The sequence below is a fragment of the Phycodurus eques genome, chromosome 13 (assembly GCF_024500275.1).
Source record: "Phycodurus eques isolate BA_2022a chromosome 13, UOR_Pequ_1.1, whole genome shotgun sequence".
Lineage (NCBI taxonomy): Eukaryota > Metazoa > Chordata > Actinopteri > Syngnathiformes > Syngnathidae > Phycodurus > Phycodurus eques.
In genome coordinates, this window is record NC_084537.1 from 11,580,749 (window position 1) to 11,592,884 (window position 12,136).

Consider the following 12,136-nt stretch of genomic DNA (forward strand, 5'->3'; position numbering starts at 1 on the left):
CAAGTTCAAATTGTCCCGCTCATTCAGTGCATTTTCACATTCAACAAATTTCCAACATTTTCACTCAACTTCTTCCATGGCAACATTCCCAAATCAGTGCAGACATTTTACATATTTACATAATCCTACATTTCTTGACCAATTCAAACTATTCCAACTTCTAATGATTAGCTCATCCAGGACATATACAAGACTATTCCCAAAATTCCCTTATTTTCACAATAGAATTCCCAAATGAATACATATTTACCCACTCCCTACACATTACTTGACTGATTCAAACCATTCCAAATTTAAGTCTCACATAATACATATGAACATTTCAACAATTCAATTACAGAAGCATTTCAGTTCAGCGTCAGCTCTTCAGCATTCACACACAATTATTATGATTAATAGGTATTTTGTCCTTAACTATCACGGGCATGCAAATGGATACATGTCAGTAAAACCATGAGGTACACCTGCACATGTTGTGGCCAGTGAATCCTCGTGATGTGAAAATCCTATTACAGTACTGTAACGACAAACGAGATTGATGAGCTCAAGCATAATGGAATGGAATATTCCTGTTAGGAAAACCACGAGCTCTAATTCCAATATTGTAATTCCTTTTACGACTGGCTGGTGACTCCGTTATGGGGGTGGAAAGCAGGTGACTGCATTTGTATGATCTGTAGTCTGTACAGATGGTGCATTTATAGTAAACAGTACACTGATGGACAATGTGCATTATTACCCAAAACAGCATGTGACATTTCTACCTGTGAACAACAAGTTTGAATGCTCTGTGTTCCAAGTAAACAGGTGCCAGCATTTTTCTCCCCACCCTGAAGCATTATTATATAGAAAGGGAAAAATACACCTAATCGGTTGTGCAAAGGCACTGCCTACAAATTGAGAACTTGGATTTTTATCTCTTCTTATTAGTTTGAGCTCAGAGCATCAATTTTAGTCGGCAGAAACATGCATTTGAACACATTTTCATTATTGCTGAGAGTGTAGGATGGCCTTTATTATTCCACTGGCATACAAGCAACCGCATTTGCAACTTTTACCTCATTTCTACCACTCTAATCATTAGTGTTGTATACATTCTGATGCCTCTCTTGCGTCAGTGTGAATAATGCTTTTATGTAAATTTCCCCATCACGTTAAAATGATGACTCATACGCCAGACTGATGACCTTGAGTGTCTGAGATCTTGCAGTCTTCATATGTAAGTACGTTTTGTGTTCCCCCCCCCCCCTGAACATGACTGCAGCTCCAGGAATGGAAATTGGGCACCTCACTCTGTCAAAGTAAAGGGCACATCTGCACATCTTGTTCATACTGTAACTGATCCTGGAGGTGCACAAACCCCTCCCACTTGGGTGGCGAATTATCTGTTTGACTTTAAGACTGGAGAGCACAGCAGCACACCGTACATATGTATGCAGTCTTGGCTAGCCTAAACACTAGCAGAGGCACTAACCTACATTTACAACTTAAGGTCTATATTTGTTATTGTTTATTTTTAATATTATTATTATCATTTTTGCCAACAGTCGATTCTGTATATTTTGTAGCGTTTCTTGGCTTCACTGCTTGCAGTAGCTGTAAGTGGATGTTAAATTTAGTTGTCCAATCAGATTACAGCCTTTATGCGTTGCCATGTCAATTTAATCTGCCCACGGCCTTTAGAATCAGTTGTGCTGGCCAGTATAACTTCAACCATATTAGCAATTGGAGTGTTTCTTTAACAAATCAGATTTCAAATTCATCCTCACAGAGCCAGAGTGCTGGCCCTCGATGACGTCAGTATTTTCCCGTCCTCTGATTGGCTGGTCAGCGCAAATGTTTTTACAGCCAACTTCAACTCAACAAACACATCTGTAGCAATGTGCACACATGAATATGTTTAATAATCAGCATCACTGGTGATTCTGGTGCATTTTATTTCAATTGTTTTTGTTATTAGATAAATATTGATTCTGAACCACCCCAACTGTATTTGTCACAGTTGTCCGCTGTTGTGTTTTTGTTTCGTATCGATGGTTTATATAATTGCAACATGGTGTTGGTGGATTAAGTCAGATAAGTGACTCAGCTACCAAATGCTCTGCATGGGATGCAGAGAGGTGAACAGATAGTGAGATCATAGTTTTCAACAAATCCATTAGCTTGCTGAGAATAAAGTTAAGTAGAGTTTCCTGAGGACATCTAAAGATTCAGTCTTAAAACAAGAGTTATTTCTTGTATAGTGGACCAGACACACTTCTCAAATGCAATTTAACCTCGATATAACACGATGCTGCCCTTAAGCCAAAAATGTCTCTTTCTTTAGTTTGTTTGGTGGAAGAGGTGACTGGTTGCAGTTAGCTGAGCATGACTCACATAATACACATACTGTATGGATGAGTCAAAACGCACAACGCGTTGGCCTCAATGACTGCTATAAAATAACAAAAATGACTGATAAACTTACTGTTTCTTTATTCCATCATTCAATTATATTTTGCATTTTATGGCTTATGTCTGCAATTACAATGCAAATGCATATGCTAAAATACCCTGACTATAAACATAAAACAAGAAAAATGAACCTGGGGACTTGAAGTTTCCAAATTGGTGATGCATGAATGAAGTCTCACACTAGGATAACGTATTCATCTTATTGGCCCTAGACCTCACTGGTACAATTTGTGTGCACAAACAGCTTTGCTTGCAAGCCAAATGCCTTGCATGCTATTTAAATTGGGCTCATTCGAAACAGCACCCAGAAGATGTAAGAACGTCGACAGAAATATCGGCTCATAACTTTAAAAGTATAATAAAAGGTCGCATGACTCACCTTCATGTGGCTCGCTTATGAATATGACACTGGGAAAGGAGGCATCAACCTAATTGCACCTTTTTATACTGTTACGTTGAGGGAAAGCAAATGACTTGGTAGCCATATAGAGCATGTGGAATAAGATGCTGAGCTCACCCCAAATAAATATCCCGTCATAGCATCGCGTCTTTGCATTCAAGACGACTGTAGTCTATAGGAAAGGGGACAATAATAAACAGCATAATAAACCAGGCCAAGTACTCATAGTCAACTTGAAAAACAACTTTTATTAAAATGCCAGCTATGTAATTGTAAATGTACACGTATACAGTGGTTATTAAAAAAAATAAATACATCAAATTCCAGGTTTGTGTGATGAGAAAAAAAAAAGTAGACCAAGAGAAATCATTTCAAAACCTGTTCCACCATTCGTGTGACCTATATTTTGCACAACTCTGTACACTTGAAAGTGTTTGAAATCCTTTGATAAGTAAAAATAAACAACTGAAATAGCATCATTGCGCTAATGTGCACACCCTCTTATAACTGGAATGTAGCTGTGTTCAGAATTGACCAATCACATTTAAGATCATGTTAAATGAGAGTCAGCAAGCCTGCCACAATTTAAAGAGCCTCTCATTAACCCCAAATAAATTACAGTTAATCTAGTAGGCTTTTCCTCACATTTCTTTTTTTTCTTTCTAGTAGAAGCCTAACGTTTTTGTGCTAGCACTGACTGCTATTTGGAACTGTTCATAATTCCTTCCACCACAACGCTTCACTGTCGGTATGGTGTTCTTTTGGAGATGAGCAGTGTTGTGTTTGCACCGCACATATGGAAATTATGGCCATATACTTCAATTTTAGACAACAACACATTTTCCCATATGTTTGGGAGATTTTGCTGTAGTCCAATGATGCCAAGCCTTCAGGGTTCTGCTAGAAAACAACAAAAAGAAATGTAAGCAGAAGCCGACGTGAACAGCTCAAAGTTATTTGGGGTTAATCACAGGCGCATTCATGGTGTGAAAAAAAGTTTTGAAATGATTTATCTTGGTCTCATATGTTATATCAGAAAAATTTGGCATTTGAGCAGGGGTGTGTCGACCTTTTATTCCACAGTACCGTGAAGTCCAAAGGCACAGTATTTGGACAGTGAGAGTTTTTATGATTTTGCCTGTACGCCACATCAATGGAGTTGAAATCAATGTGATTCAAGTGTAGATTTTCAGCTTTCCTTGAAGACTGGGGTGGGCTGCATGGCCACAAACATCCCGCTCTGTCCTCAACGTGCATTTACATTATCAAGAGCCATGTTTTGTTGATGTTTTTTTGATTCGTTGCATTTATTTAGGCATTTTCTTTCACCACAAATTGGTCAATTAAAATGCATATATTCATTTAGCTTGTTGAACAATTTGCTACTTGATTCATTGTAGATAAAAAATACTGTATTCATAAAAAGACTAGTTTTACATATTTTTGGGATTACGTATGGATTATCCATCCATCCATCCATTTTCTACCGCTTATCCGGGTCGGGTCGCGGGGGCAGTAGCTTTAGCAGGGACGCCCAGACTTTCCTCTCCCCAGCCACTTCATCCAGCTCTTCCGGAGGGATCCCGAGGCGTTCCCAGGCCACCCGAAGGACGTAGTCTCTCCAGCGTGTCCTGGGTCGTCCCCGGGGTCTCCTCCCGGTGGGACGTGCCCGGAACACCTCACCGGGGAGGCGTCCGGGAGGCATCCGAATCAGATGCCCCAGCCACCTCATCTGACTCCTCTCAATGCGGAGGAGCAGCGGCTCTACTCTGAGATCCTCCCGGATGACCGAGCTTCTCACCCTACCTCTAAGGGAGAGCCCGGACACCCTGCGGAGGAAACTCATTTCGGCCGCTTGTATCCGGGATCTCGTTCTTTCGGTCACGACCCACAGCTCGTGACCATAGGTGAGGGTAGGAACAAAGATCGACCGGTAAATCGAGAGCTTCGCCTTTCGGCTTAGCTCCTTCTTTACCACAACGGACCGATACAAAGTCCGCATCACTGCAGACGCCGCACCGATCCGTCTGTCGATCTCCCGTTCCGTTCTTCCCTCACTCGTGAACAAGACCCCAAGATACTTGAACTCCTCCACTTGGGGCAGGATCTCATCCCCGACCTGGAGAGGGCATGCCACCCTTTTCCGACTGAGGACCATGGTCTCAGATTTGGAGGTGCTGATTCTCATCCCAGCCGCTTCACACTCGGCTGCGATGGATTAGTACCTTGTAATTTAATTAATTACAAATAAATAGATATGTAACATATTTTAGATATACATCTTAACTTTCTTTTTAACTGCATCCATCTATGAATGACGTGGCTCATCTGTCCATTTAAAAAAAAAATCAAATGTGGCCTTGAGCATAAATGTTTGCCCAGCCGTGCTTTTAGATGCTTCAGAAATATGTGACACTGGAGCATTTATATAACTTCACATACAACCATAATTATTAATAATTTTGGAGCACATGGACATGACCAATTCTTAGTTTCCTCCCTGGATAAGTTTTCCAGGTCTTCACAGCAGCTACCTTCCCTTGCTGCTTGTTTGTGGCTCTTGCTGCCTTCTCTCTTGCCTTCAGTAAGTGAAAAGCATGCTCTGTTGGTTTGAGGTCAATTTACTGACATGGCCATTGAAGAAAATTCTAAATCCACGATCCATGATCCGTGCTGGGGTCCGCTGTATTGCAGCTGTTAATCTGATTTTGATAACATTGTTAACTCTGAGAAGGGAAATTATTCTTTATAATTTGGTGTTCATTGAAAATTATGAGCTTGGCTGAATTTGTGATAATACAGTGACCTTTTTTGTTCATAGTTTTGCATACATTGTAACAATGTCAACATATATTTTTCTCTTTTTGTGGGTAATGCTTAAACATACCTCCTGTATTAAAAAACAGAATGAAATAACACTACAAATCTAACGGTGACTTTGAACTTTTACTCTGTATTGTATGTTAAAATGCAAATTCACAGTCTTTTTTTTTTAGCAATTTGGGAAATTTTGTGCTGGCACGTTACATTCGCTCACATCCTGTGCATATCCTGGCTGCTAAGCCCCCCCCCCACCCCTATCCATAAAACCTGGTGACGCCCCTGATCCCCAGAAAATAGTGGCATTCTATAAAATTAACGTCACTCCTTAATGAAATATATTTTTGTGAAACATCTTAAATTAAAGCTGAAATTGTGGTGGTGCATTAAGGCAAAATCACAACAAAACAAAACAAATAAAACATATGAGCCAAATAACGTAAAACTGTTACTTTACAACATATACAGTATTTCATATTGCCCAGCTTATTTCATTTGTTAGAAGAATAAGAACACATCTGACTACCCTGTGCACATACAGTGAGAGTGAGTCAGGCTGTTATTAAGCCTTTGTATGTGTGTGGGAGGAGGAAAAAGCCTTGAGACACCGGTGAAGAAACAAGCATCTTTAGACACACTAGCGGTCCATCAATGAGACAAGAAGATAGTGAGGCAGAGCGTCATATGCTTCAACTCTGGTTGTATTCGCATAAATGTCATTTCAAATTTCGAAAAGTGGTGGTGTCATGTACATAAGCGTTGACCTTCTAAATATGTGCTTGATAAGGGAGTCAGCTAGATGAAAATGACTAATGTCATGTTTGCACAATTTTGGTGAGGTCCCCTAATGAGGAAAAGCGGTAAAAAAAAATGAATAGATAAATATTTAAAAGTAATAAACGCTGAGAAAGAACACTTCTGTAATCACTGACGGAAACTAAATGCGTCATTATGGGATCATATTTTTAGATATGGTTAGATGGTTCAAATAGTTGACTTCTTCAATTTGATTGAAAGAAATCTGTGTACGTAATCTCTGATGGTTCAGCAAACTCCGTCTTTTGTTAGCTTGAGCTTTTTCCTTTTAATTATTTCTTCCATTCCAAAAACATACATCTGTGACAAAGACTCTGTAAGTTCCACAAACAACCCAAGCTAAACTTAGCTCCTCCTCAACGTACAAAGATCTTAGAACAGTCAAGATGTATTACTTCAACGTATTTCCTTGACAAGAATTCATTTCCTATTAGCCAGGGCCTTGGTGCCATTTTGTGGCATCTTATGGCTTTTCAGTAAAAGCGCAAAAAAACAAATACAGTGATGCCTTGAAATTTGAGTTCAATTTGTTCCGTAACCATGCTCGCAACTCAAAACACTCAAAGCATCTTTCCCCACTGAAATTAATAGAAATGCTGTTAATCCGTCTCAGCCTCTCCCGAGAAAAAAAGAAAATGTGTTTATTTTTTTAATAAAGATAAAAAAGCACCTGATAATATTGTACTTCATAAAAATATAGAGTAATCAAATAATGAAATATGATGAAAATAATTAAATAGTGTGTGCATCATGATTTAATGCTGCAATGCAATTCATTGTGCTGCTCCTTTTGGTGGTCCTTGGCCACCGGGAGGCAGTATAATATAGTTATATAGCCACAAATGAAGAAGAATAGTACTTCTTCTTCTTCTACTACTAGTGTACGTGACTCAGTAAGATGTTGTAATATTAGTCTATTTTCGTAGAGGGTAAAGAATATAGTACATGCTTGTGAGTATTGTGTTATTGCTCTACATGTGTTGCTCCACCGTTTGTGTTCAAATATCCATTTCTTAAAGGGTTCTAAACCCATGACTATTGATGCTAATTGCTAGCATTTCAATGGAATTTTCTATTATATGTCAGCATTAAGCTAGTGGGCCATTCTTTAGGCAATGTTGTTTGGTTGTTTTAAATACACGTGTCATTTTCTTTTTGTTTTGTTTAGTTTGACAGTGGCATAATCCATCTTGAAGTCCCTTTTTTGAAGATTTGTTCACTATCTGCCAAGCTGCTGCTTATTGTGAAGTGAGTTGAACTGTGTTCAATGCCACCATACAGCGCTCACAAGTCAGAGCAAAAATATCATCCAAATGACGGCTCATACCTCGATGAACTCGTAAATCGGGTCACTCGAATCTCAAGGCACCATTGTAGTTTAATTCATCGTAATCGTAAACCGCGTATAAGCGGGGGTTCAATGTATAGAAAATGGATGGGCTGTTGGAATCTCTGTATGCATGAAAATGCAAATAGTGTAGTAGTGTAGTTACACACTCGAGCTCAGTTATTTTCTATTTTTTTCTCATTTGGAGCATACAGCTGCAAAATAAATTGTACCACGTAAACAATAACTGTGTCCCACGAGGTACGTTTTTGGCAATGGTGTTTCATTGTTCATACTGTCACATGACAACTGAGTATGCCTTGTGGAGATTTTGTTGGAGGCTTTTGGTGTCACGCAAAGCTTCACCTGTCACATCAAGCCTTCTCATTAATGCTGATAGTCCACTCAAGCGAATGGTAGTGTGTCAAAACTTTGACAAAAACACTAGCGGGGTACACATACAATAATTGGGCCTGATAGCATTTTTTTCAGCAACTGATTATTTTGTGGTGTGGGGTGTCTTGAAAAGGCGGCATGGTGAACGACTCGTTAGCACATCTGCCTCACAGTTCTGAGGACCCGGGTTCAAATCCGGCATTAACTGTGCGGAGTTTGCATGTTGTCCCCGTGCCTGTGTGGGTTTTCTCCGGGTACTCCGGTTTTCGTCCCACATCCCCAAAACATGTGTGGTAGGTTAATTTAAGACTCCAAAACATGTGTGGTAGGTTAATTTAAGACTCTAAATTGCATTCGCACACATTCGCACTCACATTCACACACGTGAATGTGAGTGCGAATGTTTTTTTTTATATGTGCCCTGCGATTGGTTGGCGACCAGTTCAGGGTGTACCCCGCCTCTTGCCCGAAGACATTTGGGATAGGCTCCAGCATGTCTCCTAGTGAAGATAAGTGGTAAAGAAAATGGATGGATGGATGGATGGATGGATGGATAGATGGATGGATGGGTGTGTTGAAAATGATTTTTTTCCCCTCCCTGATATGCTTGGTAAGGGCTGACTGACAATTGTAAATGTTAAACCGTTTAATTTTTACAATCTTAAATACTTTGTGTGCTGTCAACACCGGGTTGGGGCGATCTAGAGACTCCGTGATTGTGAGATGAAATAGAACGACAGCCAATTAGGAAACAATGTAAACTTTGTGCTGCTCTTCACAAATGGAGGAGCAATTACAATAGTGGCTGAACATTTGAGTTCAATTCATTCAGTGACTTCAATGTACTCTTTCTTCTTTTTTTGTAATTTCTGGCAGTTTGCCTTTCAGAATCCGAATCATCTTTATTTGCCAAGTATGTCAAAAACACAAAGAATTTGTCTCTGGTAGTTGGAGCCGCTCTAGTACGACAACAGACGGTCAATTGACAGGGAATACTTTGAAGACATAAAAACATAAAAACACAGTCACTGAGAAAAAAAAAAAAGGTTCCCAGTAATGTGATTTTTTTTTAATGCAAAATAATGCCGAGTCCTCGAGCAGTTAAAGCAGTTTGAAATGATTAATAGAGCAATAGTCTGGTGCAGTGACCATTGTGCAAATGGCGCAGAGACTTCAAGCAATTTAAGTGGTAGTACGACAGACCTCTGGTGGAGCTAACATTATGTGTGCGGTGTTCTCTGTTGGTCATAGCTATTTTGTTGAAGCGCGATATGCATTCGCTGTAAATTTGAGAAACACGCTTGTGCACGTTAGTGAGGGCTTTGGTCAGAGACTTAAGGTGGGTGGGCAGTGAGGTCACATTCAAATCTTGCTAGCAGTTTTCATACGCTCTTTAAGATGGCAAGTGTGAGCGTAGTGATGACTGAACCGAAAGTAATTAAACTGTTAGTCAACTAGCACGCCGTAGACTCAAACTTTAGATTCAGATTCGATTCAATTGACACTGAAAACTTACTCAAGGATCAATGTAATGATAAACAAAGCTGCTCATGGCAAAAAGAGAAGGTTGCTTTGTCACACACAAGTCAGTTCTTGAAAGCAGCATTGTGACATTTTCATGTAAAATGCTCGATCAGCTGAAATAATAGGCAGAGCGCTGAAAAATAAATTCATATTTAATTAGTGACAAGCGCTACAAAAAGTGTCACAATGAGCAGACAAAATGACAAAGCAGCAGTCTGAGTCTGTTACTTTAAAATATATATTTGTTTTTATTTCCTTGAGTTAATTAGTTACCGCAGCACGGTAGCCGACTGGGTAGAGCGTCTGCCTCACAGTTCTGAGGTCCGGGGTTCAATTCCCGGGCCCGCCTGTGTGGAGTTTGCATGTTCTCCCCGTGCCTGCGTGGGTTTTCTCCGGGCACTCCGGTTTCCTCCCACATCCCAAAAACATGCATGGTAGGTTAATTGACAACTCTGAATTGCCCCATAGGTGTGAATATGAGTGCAAATGGTTGTTTGTTTATATATGCCCTGCGATTGGCTGGCAACCAGCTCAGGGTGTACCCCGCCTCCTGCCCGATGATAGCTGGAATAAGCTCCAGCACGCCCGCGACCCTAGTGAGGAGAAGCGGTTCAGAAAATGGATGGATGGATAATTAGTTACCCAGTGGCATCTCCCGTCTTATCAGACTCACTCTCTTGAACGGGAAAATACTCTTAATTATGCAATCCAATTAGGAAATGAGCTTCATGCCCTAACAAACTCTAAGCATCAGACTCGCGAACTGCGTTCATGGTAGGAAACTGGATTAAGTAAAACATGTTATTTTTTGGGTTGTTTTATCAGGAGGACATTTTCGAACATTCTCGGAGCCTGATTAACCTGGGGAGGGGGTGATATCCAAAAGAAAAAGGTACTACTGGGAAGATATTCTTTCCTCCCACATCTCGCTCTAGTTGATGTTTTATTGCCTGCCACTGTGCTTGATCTTGGTCATCAGTGCATCTTTTATTGCTGACCTCCCACAGACTCCCACAGGATTTAACCTCCCATGCATTTAACCATCTGCACCTGTCTTGTCTTGTATTTTAGCAGTTGGCTCCATCCTGCATAAAATAACTTCATTTGTGCCAATGAAATATGATGTCCTTTTGCCACCTACTCTTCATGAAGTGCAATACTATATGCATCCCACTCTTTCTAAAATCTCATTCAGCTTCTGATCAGGAATCCAGGACATAATGTGATTTATTTCCCCCGCTGGCTCGGTATTCAACAAATTTGGATTCTGTGAAACTAATCTTGGTGGAGACACAAGTAGGCAACACAATAGCAGACACTAATTCAGCATAGCAGACTAATATTATTTGGGTTTTCCACCAGATGAAAGAAGAGACGACAATATTACCTCTTAGCCTCGTATTAATAATTCATATGGGGGAAAAGCTTCTTCTGACTAACTTTAATTTAAAGCAAGACTTAGTGACTAATGCGCCTTTGTTAAGACTGGCTTTAAATATGATGCACAATTAAGTATTTTGAGTTTTACACTAATCTGCTTCCCTCCCTGCCAAGATTAAGTGAAAAATCAACACAATTTCACACAATTATATGTGTGATTGTCCGACTGCAACGGACAATCAAAACTGCTGAAAGGATTGTCGGTACCCCCCTACCCACCATTGAGGACTTGCACGCTGCCAGAACTAAGACAAGGGCGTGCAAAATCCTCTCGGACCCTCCGCACCCCGGTCACCAGCTCTTCCAGCTCCTTCCCTCAGATAGGTGCTACCGATCAATGCAAAATAGAACTAGTAGACATTCCAACAGCTTCTTCCCTCTTGCGATCAACTTCTTAAACACCTAACCTATAATTCCATTACAACAAACTAACAATTTTTTTGACTTGAGTTCGTTGTCACATTTCAGTGGGGCCAATTATGTATTACTCGTGCACTCACTGTAGTTGTCTCGCCATGCTGCACTATTTGCATGTACTGGCCACTCATGCCAGAGTCGCATCTGCTCCATTTGCACACTGATTGAGGAGTATCTGTAACATTTGCACAACCGATATTGTCCCAGATGATCGCACTACTCGTCACTTTAAACCGCATACACTCCTTGAAGTCTCAGCGCCCTTTGCACAATGGTCATTGCACCGGACTATTGCAATATTAGTCATTCGAACTGCTCTAAGTGCTAGAGGACAATTTGTCAATGTCTTTATGTCTCCAAAGTGTTCTGTAAATTGACTGTCTGTTGTACTAGAGCGGCTCCAACTACCGGAGACAAATTCCTTGTGTGTTTTGGACATACTTGGCAAATAAAGATGATTCTGATTCTGATTCTGATTCTGATATGATAAGTATCAATAATAATTATCGTAGTGAAATAGAATGTAAAAGGGAAATAATCTG